This window comes from Octopus bimaculoides, chromosome 23 (assembly GCF_046866305.1).
Source record: "Octopus bimaculoides isolate indiv1 chromosome 23, ASM4686630v1, whole genome shotgun sequence".
NCBI lineage: Eukaryota > Metazoa > Mollusca > Cephalopoda > Octopoda > Octopodidae > Octopus > Octopus bimaculoides.
The window spans coordinates 22,880,792-22,893,065 of NC_142950.1; the positions used below are offsets into that span (position 1 = coordinate 22,880,792).

Consider the following 12,274-nt stretch of genomic DNA (forward strand, 5'->3'; position numbering starts at 1 on the left):
TCATGATCAGGGATGTACATGTTGTGAGCCACTAAGGGACGTACTTAAGTGGTTACGGTTAAGCAACTGACAAGTGATTCTGTGGCATTTGTTATTTCAATATTTCCGTATTTCCACTTCAACAACTCAGTGCTAAATCTGTTTGAAAATAAGCCTTTTTTTATTTTCATATATAATGCATAAAAACATGTACAACTTTTAGAACATTGTCATCTTATAAGATTTTGCTGGCAAATTTTTAAATTAACATAAACATTTATTTACATGAAAGAAAATTATCAGAGAACTTTCATCTAATTCTTCCAAATCTTTCTGTTAAAACTATATTGAAACAATTTGTGGGGGGTTTCGTTTATCACAGCAACTAGCTGCACACCACAAGGTATAACAGAACCTACTGAAGCAAGCCAGCATGCTCGCAGCATTACAACTGGTAATTACAAGGTTAAGGCATTGGGAAAGCCAAGCGCCCTCACAGGCATCACCTGACACCTTGGTGAGGCAAGCTTCCAATGTTGACAAGAACTTCGTCGTTAGTGGCCCAGTCCCTCCGAACGTCTCAAATGCCACAGGTTCAAAGAGATAGTTCACTGTCTGTTCCCAATACTTCAGGGGTTTTTTCTGTTCAGCTATGGAAGCAGTGACCCACCCGTTAACTGCAACATCCAGGATGTGGGAGGGAGCAAAGGAGTTGCAGACTGTGATGTCCCAAATGCGGCACTATGAGTGTGATGAAGATGTAGAGTTCATCTAGACTGAGTAGACCTCCAATGTTGGCCACAGGCAGGCATCAATCCAGTCCCCTGAGAATTTTGCACTTGCTGAAAGTAGGTGACACCTTGAAAATTGATTAGACTGATCAAGGAGTAAGTTGAAAGTGGCACCTGAAAGCAGATTGTCCCATCGTCTCTGTTTCCACCTATCCTCCACTGTAACTGGAACTCAGATCTCTCCTCTGTGATAGAGCTTCATCCATCTCCTTGCTGGAATTAGTCTGTGTTGGAGAGGAGAGGACATTGCCTATCAAAGGGGAGCAAGCATGGATGGAGGAAAGAAAACAGGGAAGAGATAAAACGAACACTTGCGTAGACCCCGAACCATTTGGGTAAAGCAGCTTGGTCACGTGAGTTTGGAGAGTGTTTGACATTGACCGAGCATTCGAGTTTCCTGCAGATTAGGTCATCAAAGTATTGGAGAGATGACAGGAATCTGTAAGAGGGATTAACTCTCAGAAAATACAATAGCTTAGGAATTGACAAGTAATTCCTAAGTTTGAAAGGAAGCAATGGCAGTAGGCTGGCTGTTACGGGAGTTGTGGGGTGAATAAAAGGACGAGCAGGACTAATACCGGCCAAATCTGATGATGGAAGGGGTCGGGGAGAGATGGGGGAAGAGAGTTAACTCCCTTAGAATGTGATGAAGGAGGTGGAAAGTCAGAGAATGAAGGCTGGTAGAGTGTGACGAAATCATTTAATTATGCTGATCTCCTGTTTCAAAAGATTGAAGTCCAGGTTACAAAAGCAAAGTTTGAAGGAAATAGTTAGTCATTTCATTTGATTTCTAGATAAAAGCAAATTGGAAATTACACTTATTCACCAAATTTTGTTGCACATACAATATTTAATGCTTTTGTTACCATATTTCTGTTGAAATTCACTGCTTTTGTTTCAATAAATTTTGAAAATAATGACAAATTTAGTCAAATAATTTTGACATTATTAAACTAGTGTTTAAATATAAACTAACAATAACAACAACAACAATAGCAATAACAAAATTTTCTTTATTTTTGTTAGGAACACATAAAACAGACATTAAAATACAGAAACACATTTTGGGGTTGTGATGATGATAATAATAATAATAATAATAATAATAATAATAATAATAAAAAATTCTGTTTTATTGGCCACAAGGGCTAATATAAATCAAAGCATATAAGGACAAAGACAAGACAAAAAGTACAGTGTTTTGTCCAAAAAGAAAAAAAAACCCTTTGTATTTTCGTCCGGTCTTTGTCCTTATATGTTTTGATTTATATTAGCCCTTGTGGCCAATGAAAAAGAATTAATTATTATTATTATTATTTCAAATGTTGGCACAAGGCCAGCAATTTCATGGAATTACATCGACCTCCAGCGTTCAACTTTTTATTGACGTTGAAAGGATGAAAGGTAAAGTCTACCTTAGCAGAATTTTAACTTAGAACATAAAGACAGACAAAATGGTGCTAAGCATTTTGCCCTGCATGCTAACAATTCTACCAGTTCACTGCCTTTAATAATAACGGTTTCAAATTTCGGCACAAATCCCAGCAATTTAAAGGGTGGGGGAAAGTTGATTACATTAACCCCAGTGTTCATTTGGTACTTATTTTATCGACTCTGAATGGATGAAAGGCAAAGTCGACCTCACCAGGATTTGAACTCAGAATGTAAAAGACACATGAAATGCCACTAAGCATTTTATCCAGTGTGCTAATGATTCTGTCAGTTCACCACCTTAATAACAATAATAATAATAATAATAACAACAACAGCAACAACAACAACAACAACAACAACAACAACAACAACAACAACAACAATAATAATAATAAAAATAATAATTTTGGCACATGGCCAGAAATTTCGGGGAAGGGCGAAAGTCAATTACATTGACCCCCAATGCTCAACTGGTACTTATTTTATCGACCCCCAATAGGATGAAAGGTAAAGTCGACTTTGGTGGAATTTGAACTCAGAACAAAAAGACAGACAAGTATAACATGTCTCCTGTAATAGGGTAGGAACCGTAAGGAATCAAGAAATCAATAACCTGATCTTTTATTAAACATAATAATCACCACAAGAACAAGAACAGCAACAACACTAACAACAACAATAAAAGAAATGACACAAACATTGACAATTCTTGTATAATATTTGATAAAGATAGATATGCACGTCTTTGATGGGGGGTGGTCACTTGTTGGCCATCACCAGACAAAGAAGTTACCATTTCACATCAATCATATTTGTTGTGGTAGTTGAATCGACGATTGTACCAGCGATTTTGGCAATCAAGTTGTCGGCCGTTGTTGTCAAAGAACATAGGGTAACATCCACAGTAGTTAGGTCTGTAAAATGAAACAACAACAGAAAGTTTCTATTATCAGAAATGGAATATATTCATTTATTTGAGTTCTTTTTCTTGTTTTTCTTGTTTTCTTTTTCTCTACTTTAATCTTTTATGTTACCATATTTCTTTTAAAAATGACTGTCTTTGTTTCAATTAATTTCAATATAATGAAAAATTTAGTTCAATAACTTAGTCGTTATTTAACTGATGTTTGGAGTATAAACGACCATGAAATTTTTATGGAAGAAATTTTAGAACAGAAAGTTTGTATTATTGCACAAGAGATGGTCTCAGATGAGTTACAGGACACATCAACATTTTACAGTTTCGTTAAAATACTTTCTGATCAAATACACTGCCTATGTCTTAATTAATTTTGAAAATAATGAAGAATTAAGTCAAATAATTTTGTAATAATTAAACTGGTCATAAATTAACATGAAATTTTTGATAGATTTTAATTTAGATCAGTTTAACACTTTTGTTACCATAATTCTCCATATAACGAAGAAATTAGTTGAACAATTTTGCCATTGTTATAAAAGTGGTGTTTTGAACATAAATCAACATGGAATTTTGATGGAAAGTTTTAATTCAGATCTAAAAGATGAATCAACAATTAGGCCCCTATTCTACAAAGAAAAAAAGAAAAATATATGATATAAAGGAATTAAAATGTATAACATAAAAAATAAAAATGTCTGACATAAAAAATTAAAATGTCTGACATAAAAGAAATAAAAATGTATGACAAAAGAAATATGTGATGCTACCAACATCCTAACAATAGAAATATTAGAATGTTACTTACAGACAGTGGGCACCTCGGAAACCATAGCAAGTAGCACTTTGGCAAGGGTTGGGACAATGTCTTGGTACTTGACCGTCTGGACATATGGGAAAAACAGCTGGAAATAAAAGAAAAAAAGTAAAGTTATTTATTTGTTATCATGAGGAAATTCTCAACATTGTTGAGAAGTTTCTTATGAACTAATCAATGAAACCAACGACCAGGATCAAAGACACGAGAGTCTTTGAGGTGTCTGTTTTTAGCATCAAATTGTAACAAAGGACGAAAAACAAATCTATTTTCATAAATCCTTATAAGAAAAATCAGTGACTTCATTTCAGACAGGATTCAGAACCTGTTAAACAAGGTCAGTTCACACAGAAGATTATGTTGTGCATTCGGTGGAATTTTAAGGGGTCGTGCTATGAATGCTAACCTTTATGCCTAATAACTGCAGTGAATATACACTTTGAAAGCTCACTCCCACAGCATGACAATGCCTTATGTGTGACGAAGTGCAAACTTTAGAGGGATTGGAAGTACTGCCTCACCCTACCTATAGTCCAGACCCTGCACCATCAAATTACCACCTTTTCCAAACCATTTTCTGTATGGACCAGAGATTCTACAATGTGGATGAGGTTGAAAACTGGTGCAAAGAGTTTTGTGCTTCTGAACCAACCAAACGGTATAAGCATGAAATTGAGCTTCTGATACAACAATGGCAACAGAAAATAGAATATGATGGAATATATTTTGATGAATAAACACTTTGCATGTGTAATTTGTTTTAACTGTTAATTAAAGCTTGAAATATAAAAAACAGACATACACACATAGACAGACAGATAGATAGATTGATTTGTGTGTGTGTGTATATATATAAATATATATATATAATGAAACTAAATGCTTTATGGATGTGCAACCCAGGGTAATTCCATAAACCAGCCTTATCTAACTTTATTTATATCACACACACACACACACACACACACACACACACACACACACACACACACACACACACACACACACACACACAAATGTATTGGGTTGTCCGGAAAGTTTGTGCCGATTTTTAAAGGAAAGAAAAAAGTCAATAAATACTTGCCATTACATTTTTAATCAACCAATAATGAACCATTTTGTTGCACAATGCGTCTTCAACTTTCCTTTAACTTGAAAATACCCTCTTCCCAGAATTGAGGTGGTTTCATGGCAAATAAGTTGAAAGGTAAGCTACTATAAATTAGCACGAACTTTTTGGACAGCCCAATATAAAGGGTGTTCACAAAGTTTGGGTACAGGGAGTAAATAAAGTTACAACAAACAATTAAATACAAGAAATAATAATTTTTTAAAGTATGTGTTAATCCCCATGTACCCAGACTTTGTGGACACCCTGTATATACATGTGTTTGTGTCTTTGTCACACATACACACCAGTGTTGGTTTGTTTACATCCCTGTAATTCAAGGATTTGGCAAAAGTGATTGATAGAATAAGTACCAAACTGGGGGCAATTTGTTTGATTGAAAGATGGTGTCCCTGAATGGCAACAGTTCATTGACTCAAACAAGTAAATGATAAACAACATATGTGGTGATTGCTCCATCTTGGCAGATGATTGCTGTCTCCTTGTGCTTCTTCATTGTCAATGTCATTTCTGACTTTCCCCCCATAACCTCTCAGATGACTATTCAGTCCTATTGCAAATTTGTGCGGTTTGGAGCGTAGGTGACAGACAAAAGGTGCAATTTACAGGGCACTTCTAACTGGTTACATCTGCAAACATCGCCTCTCTTCCATCACCATAGGCCTTTCACTAGACACGATGAGAAATGGGATCACTATAAAGAGACATCTATATGGGTACACTGCAGGAGCAGACTGAGAGTGTTAAGGGCCCTCAGGTATAACTGTTCACCGGGCCCCTTTGAATGTGTGTTTTAGTAGAGTGAACATGTAGAGTGCAGGCCCCTCAGAGCGCCGTTCCTCAGACAGTGCCCGATTGACCAACGGCTTAGTCCACCCCTGGTACACTGTATTCATGTACCTCAAGAAAGACTTGAATACAGTGACCCATCAGTCCTTCTCATGAATCACTGCAGTGACGACTGCCAATACAGCTAAGTGCTTTATAAGTGTGAAATCAATGGTCACTCTCTGACCAGACATAAGAAACAACCTTCTAAGTATATTACTGCTCTAATGTTTTAGAGTTTGCTTTTGTTTTTGACTATATGAATTATTGATGATATATATGTATGTATGTATGTTTATATAAACATATATATATATATATATATATATATATATAGATATTAGATGCAGGAGCGGCTGTGTTGTAAGTAGCTTGCTTACCAACCACATGGTCCCAGGTTCAGTCCCATTGCGTGGCACCTTGGGTAAGTGTCTTGTACTATAGCCTCGGGCCGACCAAAGCCTTGTGAGTGGATTTGGTAGACGGAAACTGGAAGAAATCCGTCGTATATGTATATATATATATGTGTGTGTGTGTGTGTGTGCGTGTATGTTTGTGTATCTGTTTGTCCCCCCAGTAGCGGTTCGGCAAAAAGAGACTGATAGAATAAGTACTAGACTTACAAAGAATAAGTCCTAGGGTCGATTTGCTCGACTATAAAGGCAGTGCTCCAGCATGGCCACAGTCAAATGACTGAAACAAGTAAAAGAGTAAAGAGTATTTATTGTGCGTGTATGTTTTTCTGTGCTGGTGGCACATAAAAGGCACCAATGCCGGTGATATAGAAAGGAGCCCATGCTGGTGACACATAAAAGGTACCAGTGATAGAGACACGGAAAAGGCACTCTTGGAGTGGCTGGCATTAGGAAGGGCATCCAGCCATAAAAAAAATGCCTAATCAGACTGGAAACTGGTGCATCTCTCCAGCTTACCAGTTCCAGTCAAACCATCTAATCTATGCCAGCATGGAAAACAGACACTAAATGGTGATGATAATGAAATATATATATATATATATATATATCATCATCATCATCATATATATATATTTGTGTATATATGTGCGCGCACGTGTGTGTGTGTGTGTGTGTGGAGGCTTAACAGTTAGGGTATTCGACTCATGATTGCAAGGTCATGGGTTCAATTCCCGGTGACACATTGTGTCCTTGAGCAAGATATTTTATTTCATGTTGCTCCAGTCCACTCAGTAGACATAAATAAGTAGTACCTGTATTTGAAAGGGCCAGCCTTGTCACATTGTGTGTCACGCCAAATCTCCATAAGAACTACATTAAGGATACGCATTTCTGTGGAGTGGTCAGTCAGATGCACATTAATTTCACAACCAGGCCGTTCCATTCATCAGATCAACTGGAACACTCATCATCATAACCAACGGAGTGCTGGTTATATATATATATATATATATATATATATATATATATAAAACCAGCACTCCATCAGTTACGAGTGTTCCAGTTGAACCAATGAAGAGAACAGCCTGCTTTTGAAATTAAGATGTGTGTATATGTGTGTATGTATGTATGTATGTATGCATATATATATATATATATATATATATATATATATATATAGCAATAGTAAAATATCTTTTTACCCACACCCATTTATTGCACTTGGTAATACAAAGAAAAAACACTAGTGTAATAATAATTGGGTATTCTTCTGGCAGTATATTGGATAGATATTATCCCTTAGTGAGTTGGATTCACAACCTCTTTCTTGGACTTATATATATATGCATGTATGTATGTATGTATGTGTGTGTGTGTATGTATGTATGTATGTGTATGTATGTATATATATATATATATATATATATATATATATATATATATATGAATTCTTCCAATTGCAAGTTTTCTTTTCAGGTACACGACACTGCTTTTCCCCTTCCCAGGCTACAGGCCCACACCCCCAACACCCATACTGTTAGGATTGGCACTCTCAACGTCGGCACGCTGAAAGGTAGATCTGGTGAAATTGTTGAGATGCTTGAACGGAGATGCGTAGATATGTGCTGCATCCAGGAAGTAAGATGGAGAGGAGGTTCTGCAAGGTTCCTCACAGGCAAAGAACACAGGTACAAGATTTTCTGGGCAGGGAACACTGACGGGGTCGGGGGCGTAGGAATACTTCTAGCGGAGAAATGGGTGGATAAGGTAATCGAGGTCGTTAGAGTAAGTGACAGAGTACTTAAGATCAGACTAGTGCTTCATCATAGATTAGCTACTGTCATCTCAGCCTATGCACCTCAACCTGGGCTACCAGATGGTCTGAAAGACCAATTCTATGACACCCTCTTGCAAACTACCTCGTCGACGAGTGACAGGGACCTTCTCTTTGTGGCTGGAGACTTCAACGGTCATGTCGGACGTCGTGCTGGGGGCTTCCATGGCATACATGGAGGCTATGGCTTCGGTTCCCGCAACGAGGAGGGAACCAGACTGCTGGAGTTCTGTGATGCAACCAATCTTATGGTCTGCAATACCAACTTCAGGAAACCTGCCAGTCACCTAGTCACCTACCGCTCCGGCAGACACTCTAGCCAAATCGACTACATCCTCGCCAGAAATAGGGAAAGAGGGCGGCTTATAAATGCCAAAACCTACCCTGGCGAAGAATGTACCCCACAACATAGATTAGTAGTTAGCGACTTTGGGATCAAGGCAAAATGGGTGCCCAGAATTAGACAGGCTTGGAGAAGAAGGGTGTGGAAGCTTAAAGACCCTGCAAACGGACAGAGACTTAGAGACAAGTTACTTGAAGCATTTAACGAAATAGAAGGGGATATAGCATCATACAACGTGGAAGACAATTGGAGATTTCTGCGGGACAACCTGTTGAAAGCCACCGACCAGATTTGTGGGTGGTGTAAGGTCCCCTCCCAACCCAGAGTAACGTGGTGGTGGAACAAGGAGGTAGACAGGGCTATTAGACAAAAGAAACAAGCTTGGAAGGACTGGAAGAACGGTGGTAGCAGGGAATTGTACCAATGTGCCAGAAGGGAGGCTAGGCGACAGGTTTATTTAGCCAGAGGGGAAGCAGATAAGGAAAGATTTGCCAATGTTCTGCGCCGTGAGGACCAAAGACTCGAGGTATTTCGGGTTGCAAGACAGTGTAGGAGAGAGAATAGTGATGTTGTAGGAGAGAAATGTGTTCGCATGGATGATGGTACGCTTGCATTAAATGAGGATGCAAAGAAAGAGGTCTGGAGATGCCACTACGATAGATTGCTTAATAAAGAGAATGAATGGGAGAAAGAGAGCCTGCCTTATGTCGACCCAATAGAGGGACCAGCTATCCGAGTTGATAGTACCAGGGTAGATAAAGCAATTAAGAGTATGAAGACCGGGAAAGCCCCCGGCCCATCAGGAATCACTGCAGAGATGCTCAAAATATCTGGCAGTGTTGGCTATAGCCTAGTCACCCGTATTACGAACCAGGTGATACACGAAGGAGTCATACCCTATGACTGGTGTAGCAGCATCATAGTCAACTGCTACAAAGGTAAAGGGGACGCTTTAGATACAAATAATTACAGAGGCATCAAGCTGTTAGATCAGGTTATGAAAGTTACAGAGAGGGTCATAGCCCAACTAATTAGGGAGCGAATCAATTTAGATGAGATGCAGTTTGGGTTCGTGCCAGGTAAAAGCACTACTGATGCCTTATTTCTAGTGAGACAGTTGCAAGAGAAATACCTAGCCAAGGATAAACCTCTGTACCTGGCTTTCGTTGACATGGAGAAAGCCTTTGACAGGGTCCCCCGATCCCTTATCTGGTGGTCAATGAGGAAACTTGGGATAGAAGAATGGCTAGTGAGAGCTGTGCGAGCCATGTACAGAGATGCGGCCAGTAAGGTGAGGGTTGGAAATGAGTACAGCAATGAATTCCGGGTAGAGGTAGGGGTCCACCAAGGTTCCGTCCTCAGCCCCCTATTATTTACCATAGTCCTCCAGGCAATCACAGAGGAGTTCAAGACAGGTTGCCCCTGGGAGCTCCTCTATGCTGATGACCTTGCCCTAATTGCGGAGTCACTATCAGAACTAGAGGAGAAGTTTCAGGTGTGGAAGCAAGGTCTAGAATTGAAGGGCCTTAGAGTCAACCTAGCTAAAACCAAAATCCTAATAAGTAGGAAGGTAGATAAAACACAAACCCCTTCAGGTAGATGGCCCTGCTCAGTATGTAGAAAAGGAGTAGGTAGTAACTCTATAAGATGTACCCGGTGCAAGCTATGGACACATAAGAGGTGCAGCAACATCAAAGGCAGGTTAACTAGCAAGTTAGTTTTTGTTTGTGGCAGATGTTCAGGTGCAATAAAGACTGCAAACAAACAGGAAACAACTTCTATCTCATTCCAGGGTGAAAAACTAGAGGTAGTCGATAGCTTCCGCTATCTGGGCGACCAAGTTAGTAGTGGGGGTGGGTGCGCTGAAAGTGTAGCTGCTAGAATAAGAATAGCCTGGGCAAAGTTTAGAGAGCTCTTACCCCTGCTGGCGACAAAGGGACTCTCACTCAGAGTAAAAGGCAGACTGTATGACGCATGCGTACGAACAACCATGCTACATGGCAGTGAAACATGGGCTGTAACTGCTGAGGACATACGTAAGCTCGCAAGGAATGAAGCCAGTATGCTCCGTTGGATGTGTAATGTCAATGTGAATACCCGTCAGAGTGTAAGTATCTTGAGAGAAAAGCTGAACATTAGAAGCATCAGTTGTGGCGTGCAAGAGAGACGATTGCGCTGGTATGGACATGTGGTGAGAATGGAGGAGGATAGCTGCGTGAAAAAGTGCCACACCCTAACAGTTGAGGGAACCCGTGGAAGAGGTAGGCCCAGGAAGACCTGGGCTGAGGTGGTGAGGCAAGACCTTCGTACATTGGGCCTCACCGAGGCGATGACTACGGACCGAGACCTTTGGAAATGGGCTGTGCGTGAGAAGACCCGGCAAGCCAAGTAAGATCGTTGCCAGTGCCCCTGGACTGGTTCTTGTGCGGGTGGCACATGAGATGCACCATTTTGAGCGTGGCCGTTGCCAGTACCGCCTGACTGGCTCCTGTAGGATTTTCGAGCGAGATCGTTGCCAGTGCCCCTGGACTGGCTTGTGCGGGTGGCACATAAAAGACACCATTTCGAGCGTGGCCGTTTTCGTGCGGGTGACACGTAAAAGCACCCACTACACTCTCTGAGTGGTTGGCGTTAGGAAGGGCATCCAGCTGTAGAAACTCTGCCAAATCAGACTGGAGCCTGGTGTTGCCATCCGGTTTCACCAGTCCTCAGTCAAATCGTCCAACCCATGCTAGCATGGAAAGCGGACGTTAAACGATGATGATGATGATGATGATGATGATGGACGTTAAATGGTGGTATATATATATATTTGGGCTGTGACTGCTGAGGACATGCGTAAGCTCGCAAGGAATGAAGCCAGTATGCTCCGTTGGATGTGTAATGTCAGTGTGCATACCCGACAGAGTGTAAGTATCTTGAGAGAAAAGCTGAACATAAGAAGCATCAGTTGTGGTGTGCAAGAGAGACGATTGCGCTGGTTTGGACATGTGGTGAGAATGGATGAGGATAGCTGCATGAAAAAGTGCCACACCCTAACAGTTGTGGGAACCCGTGGAAGAGGTAGGCCCAGGAAGACCTGGGCTGAGGTGGTGAGGCAAGACCTTCAAACATTGGGCCTCACCAAGGCGATGACTACTGACCGAGACCTTTGGAAATGTGCTGTGCGTGAGAAGAACCGGCAAGCCAAGTGAGACCTAAATCCAAGGCCTCTGCCAGGGGTGTAGCCAGCCCACTTATGCGCACCTTTTCTACATTGGACACTAAACTCCGCTTGCGAAGACTTGTTGAGGCAAATGAAATCGAACTAAATTCGACGACTGGCACCCGTGCCAACGTCGTCTCCTTCATTGGACATGAAACTCAGCTTGCGAAGACTTATTGGGGCAAGCGAAAGCGAAATCAGGATAGCACCTGTGCCCAGCGTCACCTTTCTGGCACTTGTGCCCGTGACATGTGTAAGGATTTTCGAGCGAGATCGTTGTCAGTGCCCCTGGACTGGCTCTTGTGCGGGTGGCACATAAAATACACCATTTTGAGCGTGGCCGTTGCCAGTACCGCCTGACTGGCCTTCGTGTGGGTGACACGTAAAAGCACCCACTACACTCTCTGAGTGGTTGGCGTTAGGAAGGGCATCCAGCTGTAGAAACTTTGCCAAAACAGATTGGAGCCTGGTGTTGCCATCCGGTTTCACCAGTCCTCAGTCAAATCGTCCAACCCATGCTAGCATGGAAAGCGGACGTTAAACGATGATGATGATGATGATGGTATATATATATGTTGT

The 12,274-nt window shown here is 40.8% G+C and overlaps 1 long non-coding RNA gene across 2 annotated transcripts in view; it reads right to left on the minus strand.

Annotated features, from left to right (window-relative positions):
- Nucleotides 1-1,758: 1,758 nt before the first annotated feature.
- LOC149131327 (uncharacterized) overlaps nucleotides 1,759-12,274 on the minus strand; it is a 19,038-nt gene continuing 8,522 nt past the window's right edge. For both annotated transcript variants that reach the window (XR_016238085.1, XR_016238086.1), the window contains exons 2-3: nucleotides 3,932-4,028; nucleotides 1,759-3,118 (exon numbers count right to left, since the gene is read on the minus strand). This is a non-coding gene — a long non-coding RNA (uncharacterized LOC149131327). The remainder of the gene's footprint in view (nucleotides 3,119-3,931; nucleotides 4,029-12,274) is intronic.